At 43.0% G+C, this 20,976-nt stretch overlaps 2 protein-coding genes and 1 long non-coding RNA gene across 5 annotated transcripts in view; 2 read left to right on the top strand and 1 right to left on the bottom strand.

Annotated features, from left to right (window-relative positions):
• Window positions 1-20,976, top strand: part of LOC120999677 (gastrula zinc finger protein XlCGF57.1-like) — a 354,101-nt gene that overhangs the window by 253,710 nt on the left and 79,415 nt on the right. The gene's annotated exons all lie outside the window — the stretch shown is intronic.
• LOC120999684 (gastrula zinc finger protein XlCGF57.1-like) overlaps window positions 1-20,976 on the top strand; it is a 78,917-nt gene that overhangs the window by 23,533 nt on the left and 34,408 nt on the right. The window lies entirely within an intron of this gene.
• LOC120999749 lies at window positions 1,346-6,504 on the bottom strand. 3 transcript variants are annotated; one of them, XR_005778611.1, is made up of 4 exons: window positions 6,050-6,504; window positions 2,176-2,303; window positions 1,545-1,672; window positions 1,346-1,449 (listed from the first exon to the last, which is right to left on the bottom strand). It is a non-coding gene; the product is annotated as an uncharacterized LOC120999749 (long non-coding RNA). The 3 variants fall into 3 exon arrangements; XR_005778609.1 differs by lacking the exons at window positions 2,176-2,303; window positions 6,050-6,504 and adding an exon at window positions 1,756-1,797; XR_005778610.1 differs by lacking the exons at window positions 1,346-1,449; window positions 1,545-1,672 and adding an exon at window positions 1,987-2,093.

Below are 20,976 nucleotides of genomic sequence, written 5' to 3' on the forward strand. Positions count from 1 at the left end.
AGGTACCATGACATCACCGCTTAAGAGTTTGACCTGCCTTGTAAAGACCTATTAATCTGTCCACGGGAGAACCGCACACATCAAGATGGAAACAGACGTTGGATAGAAGAAAGTTGGGACAAAGACTGTAAGGGTGAACCCGCTCCAGAATTGGGGGGGGGGGGAAGATACCTGAAGATCGGCAGAATTACCGAGAGACTGTGGGGGTGTGGTCACTCCAAAGTGGGGGTGGCCGACACTAAGACTGTTAAAGAAAGACCAGCTAACCAAGAGACTGTGGGTGTGTGGTATCCTAAAGATGTCAAGAAGAAGACAGAAGGGCAGGTCGGAGGAAGCTGGATTGGGGATGTCTAAGTACCTAAAGATCAGTGTGCACTACAGTTCTTCCTGAACTTCCACCAAAGATGGGGTTGAAGGGGGGCAAACATATCTCAACCCGTTCCCCCATTATATTGTCGTATTATATTCCGACAACAGGGGGATTGTTGAGGAACGGTTGAGACGTGTGCATATATATCCATGCATGCCTGCAAACACGTGCGGGCATGTATGGTATATATATGCATACATTAACCACCGCATCATGGGGTGATGCCCATGGTGATCCCCAGGGGCTCATGGTGGCCCCTGTGGGAAATATGTGGTCCCTGGAAGCTGTGCCCCCTTATAATCCCCCTTATATTAGTGTATATATATGTGCCCCCTTATATATGTCCCCTGTATGCCCCAGATATATGCGAGGGTGTGTGTATATATAGATATGTGTGTATGTATTTGCACACGTGTCTATGTATATACACTTATGTCAGCATGACAGTATGTATGTGGGCTTATTGCTGCCCATTCATACCCCCAGTTTTGTATGTGTTTATAGATGAGCCCCCAAGCATCTGTGGATATATATATGCATATATGCAATTCCAACTGTTATCTACAGAGTTGTTATAGCCTGTAGGATAACAGCTGAATAGCATCTAGTCCCCTTTTGTTCAGGCCCAAAGCAATCAGACGCTTTGGCACCGTTTGTGAGGGGACCTTCTAACCAGACATCAAGAACCTGAGAACCTGTTTTTCCACACCTCTGCCCATGGCTAAAACTCCATCCCACTACTCCCAGCATCTTTGGGACTAGGGAGGGGGGGGGGACTCTGGGGATTGTAGGCAGGCATACAGTGGCGTAACTAGAGTTCTATGGGCCCCAGGGCAAACTTTAAATTGGGGCCCCCCCGCCAAGACTCCACCCCCGCCAAGACTCCACCCCCGCCAAGACTCCACCCCCTCCCGGTTTGAAAGTGTTGTAGTTGAATATTAAATAGAAGGAGATAGGGGTTTTAATTTTTTTTTTTAATGTTACCATATAAAATATAGAAAAAAATGTTAAAAGCGTTCCAGAACAAAGATTCTCCACATAAGGCATAAAGCTTCTTGACCCATATCTTGGTAAATCACCTACAATTAAAAAATATAATAATCACAGAATATTGGCTGTCAGTTTGGTGCCTAATTAGATAAGAATTTCAAATATAATAAATTTTTTTACTTACTGAAATTTGATTGTGAATAAGTACGAGTTGTGCTTCTTAACAAGAACAGAAATCCAAATAAAACATCAAAATTAACCAGCCAGGTCCAACGAGGAGGCATCAAGTAGAAAGGAACCAATTTGTTCTCACTGTAAGAAAGGAGATGGTAGCATTTATTAAGTGACATAATTAGATATGTTAAATATAAAATTATATACATTTTTTTACTTACCAAAATTTGAATGTGAAAAGGAACGAGTCATGCTTCTTAACCAGAAGAGAAATCCAAATGAAACATCAAAATTAACCAGCCAGGTCCAACGAGGAGGCATCAAGTAGAAAGGAACCAATTTGTTCTCACTGTAGGAAAGGAGATGGTAGCATTTATTAAGTTGCATAATTAGATATGTTAAATATAAAATTATATAAATTTTTTACTTACCAAAATTTGATCGTGAATAAGCACGAGTTGTGCTTCTTAACCAGAACAGAAATCCAGATGAAACATCAAAATTAACCAGCCAGGTCCAACGAGGAGGCATCAAGTAGAAAGGAACCAATTTGTTCTCACTGTAGGAAAGGAGATGGTAGCATTTATTAAGTTGCATAATTAGATATGTTAAATATAAAATTATATAAATTTTTTACTTACCAAAATTTGATTGTGAATAAGCACGAGTTGTGCTTCTCAACCAGAACAGAAATCCAAATGAAACATCAAAATTAACCAGCCAGGTCCAACGAGGAGGCATCAAGTAGAAAGGAACCAATTTGTTCTCACTGTAGGAAAGGAGATGGTAGCATTTAGTAATTATGTTAAGTATTTTTGATGTTGGTAACATCTGCCTTCTTTTTGATATTAAGCTTTTGTTGTGCAGAAACCAGTGCTGTATTCAAATAGTTCAAAGGCGGTCGTTGTGTTTTAGAGTCTAACAACATCAGAATTGTTTATTAATCTGCATCATTGTTACCAAAAAGAAGGCAGCTAAAATAGAACCAAACTAGTTAACTGTTTAGTACAACCAAAGTTGAATAAATTGAACTGGGTTAGTATGAACTTTGATAATATAACTCCCTGTACCCAACAAACTGCTCACTTACGCAAAATACATATTACTAGAAGTTGCGCCGTCTCGCTTTAGACTCAGCAAATTTGTCAACAATAGCTGGAATGTCCAGTTTTCTTGCTCTTTCATTCTCAATGCTTAGAAGGGCAAGGCCAGAAAGCCGTTGTTGTGACATGCTGTTTCTCAAGTAATTTTTAATCAGAGATAATTTGGAAAATGATCTTTCTGCAGATGCCACCGTCACTGGTAATGTGAGGAAAAGTATTAAAGCTGTACATACATCCGGTAGGGTAGATGACAAAGCAGCATTGTCAATTATAAGCAGGTGTGCCAAATCTTTAACTGTGTGGAGCTCAGAGATCTCATTTTGCAGTGCGCTCCGAAAACTAACCAATTGCCCTGCGAAATCGGAAGATATGTCATCTTGGTAATAATGCTGAAATTGCAGTGCAGCTTGAAACAAGTTATCCTCTGATTCAGTCACCAGCACACGTGGCTGAATGATCCGAAATCTTTCAACTACAGTGTTCATGCTACCAAATCTGCTTGATAACTGGGATGTTATTACATCTAAAGTAGCATAAAAAATAGTAGTTTTAAATCTCTTCTCTGGGTCTTGCAGTCTTTCGTCCAAACATAGCTCCCCACTATGGCGCTTTACTTTGGGCACTCTTTTAATTACAAACATTGCAGGAATTCCCCACTTCTCAGCAAGTTTGATAGCTGTTGTTTTAGCATCTTCAAATTGCTTCCTGTAGCTGCTAAGAGCTTCAATGGCATTATGAATTAAATGGGCTGCATTGCACAGATCCATATGTTCTGACTGCAGAACCTTTGATATTGCATTTATATGCTCCAGAACTTTACTCTGTAGAACAAGTAGGAAGACAAACTCAAAAGATTCAATTTTATTCCTAAGGACCCTGGCCTCTTCCCTCTCTTTACTTTTGGTCGAAGTCAATATTAATTTAGACAGTGCTTTAAGGACATCAACAAACCGAAAGCGTAGGGCAAGCAGCGAGTCATAACGGGATGACCATCGTGTTGGGCACAGTCTTTTTAGGGTCACAGAGGATTCAGTGGTTAGTGACTGAAGAACAGACCATCGGGTGATACTTTCTCCAAAAAAAACATACAAACTCTGTATCACCTCAAAAAATCTTGACACCTCAGGTACGTGGCTCACGGCATCTTGTAGAACTAAATTAAGGTTGTGGGCTGCACAGTGAATGTACAAGGCATTTCTTTCTTTCTTTTGAATGCGAGTTTGAACACCCGAGTATACTCCACTCATGGTGGCAGCACCATCATAACCCTGCCCCCGACATTTTGATAGCTGTAAACCTCTACTTTCTATACATTTTATAATGTCATTTTCAAGTCCTGCAGCACTAGGGTCTTCTACGACATGAAAACCTAAAAATGCTTCTTGTATAGCTATAGCAGTTGCCCTTTGGGTTTTGTCTCTGCTTACAGTCACATATCGGAATATTTGACTTAATTGGTCAACTTTAGAAACATCTTGTGTTGTGTCCATAATTATTGAATAAAAATTGGAGGCTTTAATTTCACTCACAATGCCGCCTTCTACTTTTTTTGAAAGGATATCTATTATTTCATTTTGTATTTTGGGGCTTAGGTATTTAGCTGTCCCCTGCGGTAACTGGAGTAGCTCCTTCAAAACATGGTCATATTCTGCGAGCAGCTCTACAATAGAGAGAAAGTTGCCATTATTACTCTCGCCTATTTTTTCGACATGACCACGGAAAGCTAGATTAGACATTGCCATGGTTAAGGTCACATTGGTTATTCGATGAAGGACTTGTCGCCAAAAGTTTTTCTCTTTTAAAATTTGTCTTTCAGTCTCTGCATCTATGTTTTTTTTTCTCCTCCATTGATCATACACAATACAAGCGTCCATGTGAGCTTGGGAAGCTTCATGAATCTGTATTTTTGCTGAGAGCCTTTGCCATTTTTTTATTCCTTTAGCCCATGCAGGTTCAAAGCCTAATCTTTTACGATCACCAAATAACCAGCATGGCTCGCAATAAGCAACGTTTAGCTTTGGAGAGTAGCATAACCACATGACAGGAATCTTATGGCCTGCTTTTGTAATTCTGTCATAGTACTTCTCAGAGAAACACCTGTTATCGTTATCTCTGGGAAATGGCCCGTTAGGTCTGCAGGGGCCATTAGAAAGAATACATTTTTTTATGTTGGGGTCTTTTATTGTAATGGGAAAATGTCCCCTATCTGTAACATACTTTTCTCCAAGTAAAGTACGTTCTATACAGACAGTGCCAGCATCTTCACTTTCTAAACTTTCTTGTACTTCAGATATACTGGCACTTGTATGCGGCTCCACTTCTTCAATGCTAGGACTGAAGCTACATGTTTCACTGTGGATACTATCCTCCTCCATCAACGATTGAGAGCTTTCAATAACTGTACTAGTAGAAGGTCTCTCAGTCTCACTTATGTCCTCACACTGACCAGTTATGGTCTCAGTAGTTGCAGAACCACCAGAAGCACCAGCAGCCTGTGAAAAATAGCTGCTTATTTTTGGGAGTTTCTGAGTTTTTTTCTCATCTTCCCTTTTTCTTTTGCGTTTTTGTGAGCCACTCATATGATGGTAAGACGACATTATGGTGGATTAGGTTAGTTGCTGCGACACAAATTTATTTAATCTGCAAATTAAATATGAAAATTGCCTGAGTTTTAAAGACTTTGAGATTGAAAAAACGGCAACAATGGCATAAAACAGTTCTTTTCCAACTGAAATACAGAACTCACTAGTGAGGCACACCCCAATTGTTGGGGAGACACTACTCCATTATTGGTACAGAAGAACGAAAAGGACAGATTTGTTACAAACCTGAGCCGAACTGAGCCTACAGACCCGTCACATGCCGGAGACCTAAGCGCACCTTTGTGACATCAGGCATAAAGAAAACAGGCGAAATGGATCAAGGGCCAGGGAATTTTAATACAAGGTAACAGACGTACAAGACAATAACAGGAGTGCCTCAGTTACTGTTACAGATCAGCGGGTGTGGACCCACTGCGCCACTGACTGGCTATACTCTGGAGGGGCGTGACTAAGCAACTACCTGGTCTTCACTAGAGCCTCTGATGGTGAGGATAGGCTTGGCTGCAGGTAGTTGCCAGGTGCCACTCCAGAGCAGTCCCCGAGTCAGTGGCACTTGGCAGCATTCATACAGTATAACGTGTCTCCTTGTGGCCTCAAGTGTCAAAATACCCATTTCTTTTAAATGGGTATTTTTCATGATATACAGTGGGTACGGATAATTATTACCGTCCACTGATGATCCATCCATCGGCCCCACTCCAGCCCTGATTTCAGACGATAATAATGTCTGAATTCAGGGGGTGTGGCGGATGGATGGATGATCAGGGGACAACATGGATGAATCATTGCATTACTAATACACTACCTACCAGTCTATAGACCAGTCCAGCAGGCAGTGAGGCAGGAGAAGATGGTCCTGGAGTGCAGTACTTCTGCTGCAATGCCCAGCGCTCGCCCTTGGTGTCTGTCTGTCGGTCGGTTGGTCGGTCGGTCGGTCCTCTTCTTTCTTCCTCGGAGAATCGCGCCCTGAGCCCTCTAATCTGTGCTGGCACAGGCACACACTGCTGGGGGGCGGGGCTCTGCCTCTTTTAAATCTGCTCTGGCGGGCTTTTGCTGCGCCTGTGCGCCTAGAGTCTACTCTCCTGAGTCCTGACGTCAGAGACTCTCATCTCGCGTGAGCGGAGGGACGGGTCACGCGGCCGTGGTCATGTGGGTGTATTGTGGGCGTATTGTGGGCGTGTGTAGCTTGAGGGAGGGCCCGGCGGAGGAGCGGCAGCAGCTGAGTGAGGGAGAACGGTGCACACAGGCAGCGCAGGTGAATCAAGCACAGATGAGTTTCGCAGGGCCCGCCTGCCGCCGCAAGCACTCTGCAGCGGGCCCCCCTCCCGCCGGGCCCGGTCGCAGTCGCACTCTCTGCGACCGCGATCGTTACGCCCCTGCAGGCATACGTCACAGTGACACTATGATGTCACATCCCTGAGGAGGGGGTTGCTTTTGGGCTATAAAACCCCGAACCGGCCAGAGGTGAGCTCTCTTGCAACCAGACTAGATTCAGAGACGCATAGGAGAGAGGAGCTCCATGATGACCTCCTGGATAAGGCCTAAGTATCACCCCTGGTCCTGTAACCCCTATATTTGTGTCCTTGATGTGATGTGACCCTGGGCCCTGATTTACCCTTGCCGTGTTACTGGACACCCTGATCCCCCAAACCCTTGCCTTATTGTATTCCCCTGTTGTACCCCTGATCCTGTGGCCCTATTAGTACCCCTGATTACCCCCACTTCCTGCTGTGTCCCTGATCCCTGCTGTACCCCTGGTAAACCTCAGCACTCACTTGCAAGTAACCCTTGCAGTGCTGAATCTATAGTGTCTGTGGCCTGCACTCCCTTGCAGTGCCACCGTTAACCCCGTAGGGACAGTGAGTACAGACACCCCTGGTCTCCCCTGGTTACCCCTGGTCTCCCCTGGTTACCCCTGGTCTCCCCTGGTTACCCCTGGTTCCCTGTGTGCCTGCTCTCCCCTGGTTCACCCCCCATAGACCCCTGAACCCTGAATAACCCCTGTTTCCCTGCCTTGGTTCCTTTGTAGAGCATGCTTCTGCTCTGCAAACAAATCCTTATAACCCTTTGTCATACCCCGTAGGGACAGTGTACAGGACAGACGGGTGGGATTGTTATATACTTGTATGTGTGAATTGTCTAGTTAGTTTATGGGTGGAATATGGGAATGTGTTAGTGTAGTTAGTATTGTTACTTATATTGTGGTGTGCTGCTATAAATATATATATCTATTCCATTGATATAGATATATATAATTATAAGCAAATATTAGACTGTGACATATAGTGTGTGAATAAATCCCTGCAGAGTCCTGACCATTAACCCCTTCAATGCCTTATCCCTGCTACCACTGCCCTGATAACTCATAACCCTGTGTCCCTTGGCCTGCAGGTATTAATCCCCTGCAGAGCCACCCTTGTGTTTAACTCCTTGTACCCCATAGGGACAGTGATTAGTCAGGCGGGTAGGTTATTGATATTTGTGTGTATAAATGTATTATTGTATTATATAGATAGCGTGTGGGGTGGAATTTGGGATTGTGCTGTGTAGTGTAGTTTAGGATTGTATATTTAGTGCTGTATTGTTAGTATTGCGTGCGTAGTGTATTGTTAGTAATAAATACTGTGTTTGGTTTATAACTATCTGTGTGGCGTGTGGTTATTGGCGATAGTTAGTTTAGTAAGGCGCATGCAGCTAGAATAGTGATCAGTGTAAAGTATAGCAAAGGTATTGTGTGTTGTTATTATATAAAGGCATAAATGGGCGGAGTAATCACTAGATGGCTCCTCCCATTTATGAATATCAATTATCGATATTTGCATAAATATTGATGATTAATATTCCCCCTTTACACTTAGACAGTGGGGCGGGGGTCAATTTGACTGGATTTTTCTTTTAGTCCTTTACCTAGATCTATCCCCATATTCGCTATCGACTCTGCTCCTTTTAATCAGGGAAACCTCACACACATTGTACATAACATACATCTTCTGGTGGGGGCCCTCCATAATGAGTTTATTTTTTGCCATGTCCTTGAAGGTCTTCCTATTTGTATGGTATTAGGTCTTCCCTGGTCGGTAGCGCACAATCTTGTTAATTGGCAGGCCAGGGAGATATTGGAGTGGAGTGAGCATTGTAGGGACAATTGCTTAAGTAGCAGTTGCTCAGCCACCTCCATTACACCCTTACCAGCATTTGTGTCCGACTTTGAAGATGTTTTCTATGAGAAGGGGTGGGGTCGTCGGTATGATTGCCTGGTTAACCTGCTCCCTGGAGCAAAGTTACCTAAGACCAGGTCATATAATCTTTCTGGCCCCGAAAGACAAGCCATGAAGAACTATATTTCCGAGAGTCTGGCTAAAGGACATATCAGACCCTCTTCTTCACCTGTGGCTGCAGGGTTCTATTTTGTGAAGAAGAAAGATGGGGGCCTGCGTCCTTGCCTAGATTTTCATTAACTAAATTGGATAACTGTCCGAGACCCCTATCCTCTTCCTCTCATTCCCAACCTTTTTAATCAGATTGCTGGTGCGAAATGGTTTTCCAAAATGGATTTAATGATTCGCATCAAAGAGGGGGATGAGTGGAATACAGCATTTAACACTCCTGGTAACATAGTTTATAAGGCCAAAAAAAGACATCTGTCCATCCAGTTCAGCCTGTTATCCTGCAAGTTGATAATACCGATTGAAAGGTGATGTTGTATGACACACATACGTGTCCATCACCATTAGCTTGTACCTTTGCTCTTATGGTTAAAATAAAAAAAAATAAAAAAAATAAAAAAAAACCTGTGAGGTAGAAGCCAATTTTCTTCACTTTAGGGGAAAAAATTCCTTCCCGACTCCAATCAGGCAATCAGAATAACTCCCTGGATCGACAACCCATCTCTAGCAGCTATAGCCTGTAATATTATTACACTCCAAAAATACATCCAGGCCCCTCTAGAACTTTTTTAGTGAACTCACCATCACCACCTCCCTGAGGCAGAGAGTTCCATAGTCTCACTGCTCTTACCGTAAAGAATCCTCTTCATTGTTTGTGTACAAACCTTCTTTACTCCAGACGCAGAGGATGTCCCCTCGTTACAGTCCTGGGGATAAATAGATGATGGGAGAGATCTCTGTACTGACCCCTGATATATTTATACATATTTATTAGATCTCACGTCAGTCGTCTTTTTTCTAAAGTGAATAACCCTAATTCTGATAATCTATCAGGGTACTGTAGTCCCCCCATTCCAGTTATTACTTTAGTTGCCCTCCTCTGAGCCCTCTCCAGCTCTGCTATGTCGGCCTTGTTCACAGGAGCCCAGAACTATACACAGTACTCCATGTGTGGTCTGACTAGTGATTTGCAAAGTGGCAGGACTATGTTCTCATCATGGGCATCTATGCCCCTTTTGATGCTACCCATTATCTTATTGGCCTTAGCAGCAGCTGCCTGACACTGGTTTCTATAGCTTAGTTTTCGGTTCACTAAAATTCCTAGGTCCTTTTCCATGTCAGTGTTTCCCAGTGTTTTACCATTTATTATGTACTGGTTACTTGCATTATTCCTTCCCATGGGCATAACCTTACATTTGTTAAACCTCATCTGCCACTTTTCTGCCGAAACCTCCAATCTATCCAGATCCATCTGTAGCAGTATACTGTCCTCTTCTGTGTTAATTACTTTACACAGTTTAGTGCAATCTTCAAAAATTTATATTTTACTGTGCAAGCCTTCTACAAGATCATTAATAAATATATTGAAGAGAATAGGGCCCAATACAGACCCCTGAGGTACTCCACTAGTGACAGTGACCCAATCTGAGTGTGTACCGTTAATAACCACCCTCTGTTCTCTATCACTGAGCCTGTTACCCACATACAGACATTTCCCCCCCAGTCCAAGCATTCTCATTTTATATACAAACCTTTCATGCGGTACAGTGTCAAATGCTTTGGAGAAGTCCAGATATACGACATCCATTGATTCACCGCAGTCTAGAACTTACCTCCTCATAGAAACTGATTAAATTAGTTTGACATGACAGATCCCTCAAGAAGCCATGCTGATATGGCGTTATTTACTTATTTTTATTGAGGTACTCCAAGATAGCATCTCGTAGAAAACCTTTAAAAAGTTTACCCACGACAGATGTTAAACTTAACGGCCTATAGTTTTTGGACCCTTTTTAAATATTGGCACTACATTTGTTATGCGCCAATCCTGTGGAACACTCCCTGTCATTATAGGGTCCTTAAATATCAGAAATAAGGGTCTGGCTATGACATTACTTAATTTTCTCAGGATAAGGGGGTGTATGCCATCTGGTTCCGGCGATTTGTCTATTTTAATCTTTTTAAGACGCTGCTGTACTTCTTCCTGGGTCAGACAGGGCACTTTTAATGGGGAATTTACTTTTACATTCTGCATTTCATCTGACAGTTTATTTTCTTCAGTGAATAGTGGAGAAAAAAATATTTTTTACCTTTGCTTTCTCCTCATCGCTCTCTGCAGCTCCCCCCTCATTACTCTGTAAAGGGCCGACACCTTCAGATTTATACTTTTTACCATTTATATAATTGAAAAACATTTTAGGGTTAGTTTTACTCTCTTTGGCAATTAATCTCTCGGTCTTTAGTTTGGCTGCTTTTATTTGCCTTTTACATATTCTATTTTTTTTTCTTATAGCTTTTCAGTGCTTCCTCGCTACCCTCCTGTTTTAGTGATTTAAATGCTTTATTTTTGTCATTTATTGCTTTCTTTACAATTCTATTTATCCACATTGTTTTTTTCTTGTTCCTTAACCCTTTAGGACCCTTTCACACGAGCATGACGTGAACGCATAGCACCCGCACTGAATCCTGACCTATTCATTAGAATGGGTCTGTGTACATGAGCGGTTTTATCAGTTCTGCGTTGCATGAAAAACACAGCATGTTCTATATTCTGCTTTTAACGCAGCCCTGGCCCCACAGAAGTGAATGGGGCTTCAGTGAAAAACACCTTGCATCTGCAAGCAAGTGCGGATACAATGCGTTTTTCACTGATGGTTGCTAAGAGATGTTGTTTGTAAACCTCCAGTTTTTTATCACGCGCGTGAAAAACGCATCAAAATGCATTGCACTCGTGTGGAAAAAACTGAACAACTGAACGCTATCGCAGACAAAACTGACTGAACTTGCTTGCAAAATGGTGCGAGTTTCACTGAATGCATCCAGAGCCAATCCGTCACGCTCGTGTGAAATAGGCCTTATTCCCATAAGGTATGTACCTCTCACAATTAGATTTTAGGATGGTTTTAAAAATATCCCATTTTGTGGCTGTATTTTTATTTTTGAGTAGAGATGAGCGAACTTCTGTTTTAAGTTCGGCGTCTAAAGTTCGGCTTCCGGTTAGCGGAGGATCCCGATATGGATTCCGAATTCCGTTGTGGTCCGTGGTAGCGGAATCAATAATGGTCATTATTGATTCCGCTACCACGGACCACAACGGAATTCGGAATCCATATCGGGATCTTCCGCTAACCGGAAGCCAAACTTTAGACGCCGAACTTAAAACAGAAGTTCGCTCATCTCTATTTTTGAGGACTTTGTCCCAGTTAGGTCTATGGCCTCTCTTAGTTGGCTAAATTTAGCTTTTTTGAAGTTTGGTATTTTTGTTCCTCCCAGAAGACACACTCTTTAGAATGACATTTGGAAGGTTATTATTTTATGGTCACTATTTCCCATTTGGCCTCACTAATGCTCCTGCTGTCTTTCAACACTTTGTCAACGATATCTTTTTTCATCTTGTTGGTAGATTTGTGGTGATATATCTTGACGATTTTTTGATCTATTCACCCGATCTGGAGACACACAAGGTACATGTCAGGCAGGAATTGCAGATTTCATGGACGAATAAGTTATATGCTAAATTGGAGAAATGTGTATTCACCGTACAGGAGGTACAATTCCTGGGGTATCTGCTATCAGCTTCGGGGTTCCGTATAGATCCAGAGAAGGTCCGCATGATCCTAGAATGGGATCTTCCTGAGAACCTAAAAGCTCTGCAGCATTTGTAAGCCGTGTACCGGGATGGGCTCCCCAGGATACAGTGAACTTACGAACAAGGAAAGCGACCCCAACACCAGCTTTTGCCAAAACGGAATTTTACTTAAACGTGGCAATGAACACAACCAGAAATGCTGGGAACATGCAATAAATTTACATACACCCAGCCAGAAGGCTGAGGCCCTCCGATGGATGCAGGAGGAAAGTGCTGTAATTTACCTACTGGCGGGCACAACCAAACTGCCACACCTTACCTGTTATTACCCTAAAAAAAAAGAACAATTGTTTGGGTGTGTGGTGCGGGCTAGCCTGCAGTGCAGCACAACAGCTTACAATCTTACAGTGCTCTACAGGATTCCCCCTCCCATAACTGGTCTTGTAGCACGTGCCTGAGTATTCCTCCTAAGCAAAATGCCATCCTTGCTTGAGTTTGTGGGAAGTTTATCAGCTCTCCAGTGTGAAATGTCACTTTAAGTTATGGAGTCTTTGCCATGAACAGTAGCAACACTTGTGGCCTGACACAAACAGAGACCCTAACTAACTACAAGCCTGGTCTCAGTCTCAAGTCGCCAACACTGTAATGAGGTGCGTGCACGATCTTACCGACCCGGGTCTGCTCTGCATCCGCTGGTGACTCTAAACAGAACAAATGCCTCTCCAACAAGCATGCGGTCCCACAGTGTATGTAGCTTTGCTCCTCAGCTCTTATCAGTGTTAGTGGAAGCAATCCTCATTCCTCTGGACAGGAGCAGAGTCTTGGACACGATCAGCTTCACTTAGCTGCATCTCTGGTCACTGAGGGATGCTCTCACACCTAGATGCCGTCAGATCTTCTGCACACACAGTTCCTCAATCTCAGCTTCCTCTATGATGGATGCTCCCTTTCTTCTCCAGGCTCTGTAACTCCACCTCTCATGAATATGGAAATATATGCAGTCTGTTAGCTGTGTTTAGGAAACAGCGGCATCTTGTGGCCAAACAGCAGAATGTCAGTCCAGAGCTGTTTCCCCATCTCACACGTTTTTTGGGTTTTGCCAATTTCTGTAGAAAATTCATTCAGAACTATTCTGCGATTGTCAAACTCCCTATGGACATGACAAAGACTGAAAGGGGACTGATTTTTCTAAATGGTCTGACTTTGAAGGAGAGTTTCACCTTGGCACCCATACTAATCCAGTCTGATGTTTCTCAACCTTTTTTTGTGGCGGTTGATGCATCAGAGGTGGGGATGGGGGCTGTACTGTCCCAGGGTCCTTCTCCAAGTAAATGGCCTCCTTGTGCTTTCTTTTCTAAGAAATTGTCGGCAGCTGAGAAGAATTATGATATAGGCAACAGGGAACTTTTAGCTATTAAATTAGTATTTGAGGAATGGTGTCACTTTTTGGAGGTGGCAGCTCCGGTGATTACGGATCATAAAAACCTGTTATACCTTGAGTCTGCTAAACGTCTCATCCCTAGACAAGCTAGATGGTCTTTGTTTTTTACCAGGTTTAATTTTGTTATCGCCTATCGTCCGGGGGCAAAAAATACCAAAGCTGATGTGTTATCCCAAAGTTTTCCTGGAGAGAGTGATGTTGATGATCTGGTGCCAATTTTATGCAATGTGCCAGTCCGCAGGGGAGAACACGTGAGGTTCACGGTGGGCCGACAGGTGCAACAGTTCATCGGGTACTCACGGTTAGCAGATGCCTCCCTGGGCCAGCAGTGCAGTGAAGGGGAGAACAGCTCTAGATTCTCCGGGGCACACTCTATTACAGGGGACACCTGCCAGGTGGTGATCGAGGTGCCCTTGATGGTGATTGGATTTCTGAGTGCTTGTGCGGCTGGGCCCCTGACTTATGTAATGTCGTGACGCCAGCACCTTGATGGTGCAAGATGATGAGAGTGGTGGTAGTATGGAGATAGAAGAACGAGGCAGGGTTTGAATCCAACTAAGAACTTTACTGTAACCAGGATCTTGACAGCAGTTTACATCCAGTTATAAAACAGTCTCTTATGAACATGCCGGTTGGATGTGGTAACTCCCAGTATCAGGCTGTACATGTAGTTATGTCTTAGGCTATGGTAGGAAGTTATGTACTCACTGATATTCAGCTCTTTATCTGGTTCTGTTGCTCCAGCTTATTAATGGTGAGGCTGCCTTCACCTTGAATCTAAAGGTCCTTAAAGTCTGGTAAAATGGCTGTTGTCCTTTGTGTCTTTATCCACTCTTTCTCACTTGAACTGACTTCCACTAAACACAGCTAGCAGCTGCACTCTCACTCCTTCAACTCCTACTCCTCCTCGCTCTACAACTAGACCTGAACTGAGGTATATATACTGTGGTACTACCCCCATCTAGTGGTGGAATGTGTGTAATGCACCTAACAGCCTGATAACAGGGATTCCACATAAGAATGAAATACAGCACGATATAACATATGACACAACAAGCTTTTGCAGTGCCCACGTACACTAGTGGGACGCTGCATACACCCCTGTTTAACAAGTGTCGGCCTCAAGACATTCAAACTAGTGGGACGCTGCATTTACAAAAGGGGGTGGTAGTCTCTGCGTTGAAGGCACCGGGCTCCTGTCTCCCAGGAAAGTTGTTTGGGCCTTTGAATTTGCGCCTTGAAATATTAAAAGAACACCATAACTCTGCACTCGCTGGGCACCTTGGTAGTAGGGCAACCTCTGAGCTATTCTCTCGTTGTTTTTGGTGGCCGAGGTTGCACCAGGATGTACGGTAATTGATTTTGTGTCTACCTGCACAACCTCTGCACGCGCTAAAGTCACTCAAACTCGTCCGACGGGGTCTCTGTTGCCACTGGTCATTCCCAACAGACCGTGGACACACCTGTCGATAGATTTTGTTACTTATCTACTTGTATTTGCGGGTAAAACTGTTATCCTGGTAGTAGTAGACAGGTTCAGTAAAATGGTGCATTTCATTGCCCTACCCGCGTTGCCAAATGCCAAAATCCTGGCTCAGGTTTTTATAAGTGAAATTGTAAAGCTTCACGGGGTCCTTTCCGATATTGTTTCGGATCAGGCAACCTAGTTTATTTCTAAATTTTGGAGCTTCAGCACAACCAGGGAGAAATGACAGCAGGCTGTTCTGAAACTCATATTTTTTGGGGAAAAACCACACAGTGGGCAGGAGCTGTGAACGGGCATGGAAGAACAGACCAATTGGGCGAAATCTCGTAGCAGCTCTGGGCCTAGCTGGTTTGATGCACAGCGCTTGCATCGCACATGTGCAGAATTTGGTGTTGCAGAGGTTCATGAAAAATTACGTTAGTATGGCTACGTCTACACGACGACATTTGTCGCGTGACAGATAGGGCACAACTACACTGCAACATTTGTAGAGCAACATTTTGTTGCACCAATGTCGTGCGACAATTTTTATAATGGCAGTCTATGGTGTCGCACTGCAACATGCTGCGACTGCGATGCGACAGTCGCAGAAAAATCCATCTCGAATGGATTTTCTGCGACTGTTGCGTCGCAGTCGCAGCATGTTGCATGTTGCATGTTGCAGTGCGACACCATAGACTGCCATTATAAAAATTCGCGCGACATTAGTGCAACAAAATGTTGCGCGACAAATGTCGTCGTGTAGACGTAGCCTATCCCACTTCTAGGTCTCCTTGCTCACAAGCACAAGACCTCGACGCGCGTTTCACCTTTACGGCTTCGTCAGGAGGTGATGAAGCCGTTAAGGTGAAACACGCGTCGAGGTCTTGCGCTTGGGGCTCCTTTACCTCCTTTTGGTCAGACCACGTCTTCAGGTACGTCCCTACTAGTATGAGTCCATGATCAAATCGTTATGCCACATTGTCCATATGAGGCCTATGTTACATATTGAGGCTGTGAGCTGAATAATTCTCACCCACTTGGTGTACATTGTTTTACATAGTTACTTGGGGCTTAAGCTGTGTGCCCTTATATTGAATGGTGATTACTGCTTGATTGGCAATAGTAGTCGTACAACACATTCCCCCATACGGGTGGGTGATATATATTATTACCACGGTTGTTATATATATATATCCTTCTATTTTAGGAGATTTATGACCATTTATTGTGAGACACAGCATATAACCTGGTATCCGGAGACTGTTAGTACAGTTCTGCGGAGGTACATGGCTGTCCAATGAGGTGTTGCCCCTCGCTTCTCTGTATATCCCTTTTCAGCTTGCCTTTTTTTCTTCCATATTTTATATACATTATTGAAATAAATTTGGTATATTTTTTGATAATTGGTCCCACTGGTTTTTTTGCTATGACATTGTGTGTTGCCCCAAGTGGAGTGTAGTGCTGTCATCGTTAGACAGAGAGGTTTTGTAGGTTTATATGCTGACAAAAGCAGCAGGATGAATTCTGAAGTGTTTCAGGCAATATTATCTGCTCATATTCAGCCAAATGCTTCAGAACTCATTGGACGGCGCTTCACAGTGCAGATGGACAATGACCCAAAGCATACTGCAAAAGCAACCAAAGAGTTTTTAAGGGAAAGAAGTAGAATGTTATGCAATGGCCAAGTCAATCACCGGACCTGAATCCGATTGAGCATGCATTTCACTTGCCGAAGACAAAACTAAAGACAGTTGCAGTAGAGGCCTGGCAGAACATCACAAGGGATGAAACCCAGCGTCTGGTGATGTCAATGAGTTCCAGACTTCAGGCTGTAATTGACTGCAAAGGATTTGCAACCAAGTATTAAAAAGTGAAAGTTTGATTTATGATTATTATTCTGTCCCATTACTTTTGGTCCCTTAACAAGTGGGAGGCACATATGCAAACTGTTGTAATTCCTGCACCGTTCACCTGAAGCTGACAGTCTGCAGTTAAAGCACATCTTGTTCGCTTCATTTCAAATCCATTGTGGTGGTGTATAGAGCCAAAAATGTTAGAATTGAGTCAATGTCCCAATATTTATGGACCTGACTATAGATGTCTCCAGAACCTGTTCTATTAAATGCTTATACAAGTAGAGCCACGCGACAGAGTGGAGAGGGTGTCAGCAGTAAGTTTGATTATTTTGCCCTTCCTCTGATCCGTCAGAACAATAACCCCCAAAAAACGGATCCTGTCTGTTGAGCATCAGCCTTCACTCAGTCAGTGTTTGGTCAGTAATCCATCAGTATTGCTAATGCCCACAAAATAGGAGTGGATCCAAAACAGAGATGACACGTGAATGGAATATTTGCATGTCTTCTGTGTTTTGTACCCACTCCTGCATTTGGCTACCAAATCATAAGCCAATTCTGATAGGACCATACAGGCCTTACAGCTGCTACACAGACAGGATCCGTTGTGCGTCTAATTTTTCCTTCCTTCTGACAGATCAGAAGAAGGGTGAAATAAATGATTATGTCAGCCAGACCAAAAGGCAAAATAGTGGCCCAGTCATAAAGTGGTGAGGGTAGGAACAGCATGAGAAGTCCACAGAGTGGCCCTATCACATAGTGGTGAGGTGGAAGCAGCATGAGGAGACCACAGAGTGGCCCAATAACAGAGTCTGGAAGTGGCCGCAGCATCAGGAGGAGGCCACATAGTGGCACAATGACAGTGTGGAGGTGGCGGCAGCATCAGGAGGCCACAGAATGGCACAGTGACAGAGTGTGGAAGTGGCGGCAGCATCAGGAGACCACAGAGTGGCACAATGACAGAGCGTGGAGGTGGCGGCAGCACCAGAATCAAGAGGAGGCCACAGAGTGGCACAATGACAGTATGAAGGTGGCTGCAGCAGCATCAGGAGACCACAGAGTGGGGAGGTGGCAGCAGCATCAGGAGACCACAGAGTGGCAAGGTGACATAGTGTGGAGGTGGCAGCAGCATCAGGAGACCACAGAGTGGCAAGGTGACATAGTGTGGAGGTGACAGCAGAATCAGGAGACCACAGAGAGATGATATAGTGTGGAGGTAATCAGGAAATGCGACAAGAAAACCGTTGTGTGGTGATGTGGTTACACCAGACCGAAGGTAAATGTCCACAACGTAGGGGATGATAAACGCCACTCCCTTAGTATTGGATATAGTGTATTCAGTAAGAGAGTTAGGGATGCAGTTACAAATGTCTCAGTGAAGGTAAAGTCTCCAGGTCCCAGTAGAGAAATACACAGGAAAAATATTTGACGCTAGCAGTTTAAAATATGCATGAGCATCAATGAATAGTAAAATGGATTAAAATAAAATAAAATCTGTATGCACTTACTTCGCTGGGGGCTAGTCAGCAGGATAAACGCAAAACACCTGAGACTTTGAACCCCCCTGGCCAGGATCGCATGCAGAGATGTTGAAGATTGATGGCAGCACACGTCTGGAGGCTTCTGATCAATCCTTTTATTTCAGTAAACAATATGTGACTCAACGCGTTTCTGGGACAATATTCCCCTTCCTCAGGAGCATACATCCAAGATTATTGAAAGCAATTTTAGCACATAACAACTATTTATGGCCATGTGGCTTGGTATTCAGGTCGAAAGGCGCGCTAAAGCACCGATACCGGAAGTGACACACTGGAAGTTGTCGGTGGAACGCATCCGGAGTGCAAGGAGTTCCACCGTGAAGCGCAATGTAACCGGAAGCGTGAGGAGCACAACTGGAAGTAAGCGCTGATGGAAGAATGCGGATATCTGATGCACTACACGATGGAGCGCAAAGGCAAGGGAGGGGAGGAGGACAATAGGTGGCACGCAGCAGGGAGTGGCTACATAGTAAATAGATGTAGATTTTGCGGGGATGTTCTAGACATAATAATACTACAAATTATAAATAAATTGGCATAAAATAGTGGATGGTTGTTATAAATTCATTAAAAGATAAGTGTGATTTAAAACGAATTACAGTAATAGGATATGGGTATGTGTATATATAAAAAATAATATATATAAATATGTATAAAATTTTAGGTGTGTATAAATAGGCTGACATATATATATATATATATATATATATATTCACACATACATATGTGTGTAGATATTGAGAACAATTATATTGCCGTATAGCATATGATACAAACGATATTGCCGTGCAGGCGAACCACTGTAGGGGGCCACTATAGATGTATATACAGTTCGTAACTAGTATGTATAAAACCTCAGGTCTGGATAGATAAATATATACACATATGTATGTAGATATTATAAAGCGGAAGACTGATATTGACATACGGCACATATATATGTATGTAGATATTATAAAACGGAAAAATGATGTTGCCATGCGGCCAGTCCAATAAAGTAGTGATTTAAAAGTGATCACTAGGGCATTAAGTATGTGTAGACATATATATAAAACCTACATAATATGGTATAAAATCTCAAATAGGTGATATAAGATAGAAAGATATTAGAGAATATAAAAAAATATAAAAATATATTAAAAAATAATAAATAATGATATACATAGGAATCTTAGATATATTAAAACTGTCCGAAGTAACTGTACAGGTTGGGCGTTCTTTTTGTGTCAATAATTCACGTGTTCCAACGATTAGTTTAATCCTAATGGAACCAATGTGTTAAGTCTATAAACCCAGTACATTTCTTTGCGGCAAAGTGTCTGATAGGAATGAGGGACCCATTCAAGAGGGGTCACCTTGAGGGGAGTGGGGTCACCGTTATGGTGTATTAAAAAGTGTCGAGACACACTGTGAGTGCTGACTTTCCGTTTTACGCTCACGTAGTGTTTGGGTGGTGCGGCCTACATAATACATGTTGCAGGAACATTGTAGTAAATAATTAACATTGGATGTGCTGCAGTTCATGGCATGTTGCAGCAGAATTGGATCCTCTAGAGTCGTTAGAGTCAGTTCCTTCTTGTTATCAGAAATCATGCTACAGCACTTACATCTCCTTGTACCACTCTTGTATGAGCCTACTTTGCAGTCAGTTTTGTTTTTCCATAGGGGCAGTTGTCCGTCATAGTGTTTTGTTAATTTTGGGCAGGAGGGTGCGAGGATGTCTTTAAGCAATTGCGCTCTCTGGAAAGTCAGGTTGGGTACTTTTGGAATGCTTTTCCCTATGATGGGGTCCTTCAGTAGAACTGTCCAGTGTTTGGTTAGGATTTTTCTGATCTCTGCAGGTTTAGTGTTATAGCGAGTGACCAGACTGAGTTAAGAGTGTCGAGGGCTAGGTTGAGAGTGTTGAGAGTGGTTTATCTTCTTTGTTTAATAGACTCTATTTTTGGTTTTCAAGTAAGGTCTTCCTTTTAGATTCATTAATTAAGTTGGTGTGGTAACCCTTGTCTTGGAATCTTTTTCCCACCATATTTAACTGTTCTTTTAGTGTGTTATCATCAGTGCGATTTCTCCTGATCCTTCTCATTTGGCTGTAGGAAATGTTGTTTTTCCATCTATTGTGATGGCAGCTTTTAAAGTCTAGGTAACTGTTGGTGTCAACTTTTATGAAGTGTGTTTTGATGACGATTTGGTTATGTTCAAGTGTAAGTCAAGAAAGACAGCCTCTTTCGGGTGATGTTCTAGGGTAAAAGTTAGATTCCACTCATTGTCATTGAGTCCCTTTACAAATGTTAAAAGGTCATCAGGTGTCCCATCCCAAACTAATATAATGTTGTCAATAAATCTTTTATAAAATTTAATTTTGGGGCATACCAGGAGGCCCATTTTAGCCTCAAAAGCGCCCATAAAAAAGTTTGTGTACGCTGGGGCGAATTTTGTCCCCATCGCCGTCCCCTTCTCT

This window comes from Bufo bufo, chromosome 4 (genome assembly GCF_905171765.1).
Source record: "Bufo bufo chromosome 4, aBufBuf1.1, whole genome shotgun sequence".
NCBI classification, from domain to species: domain Eukaryota; kingdom Metazoa; phylum Chordata; class Amphibia; order Anura; family Bufonidae; genus Bufo; species Bufo bufo.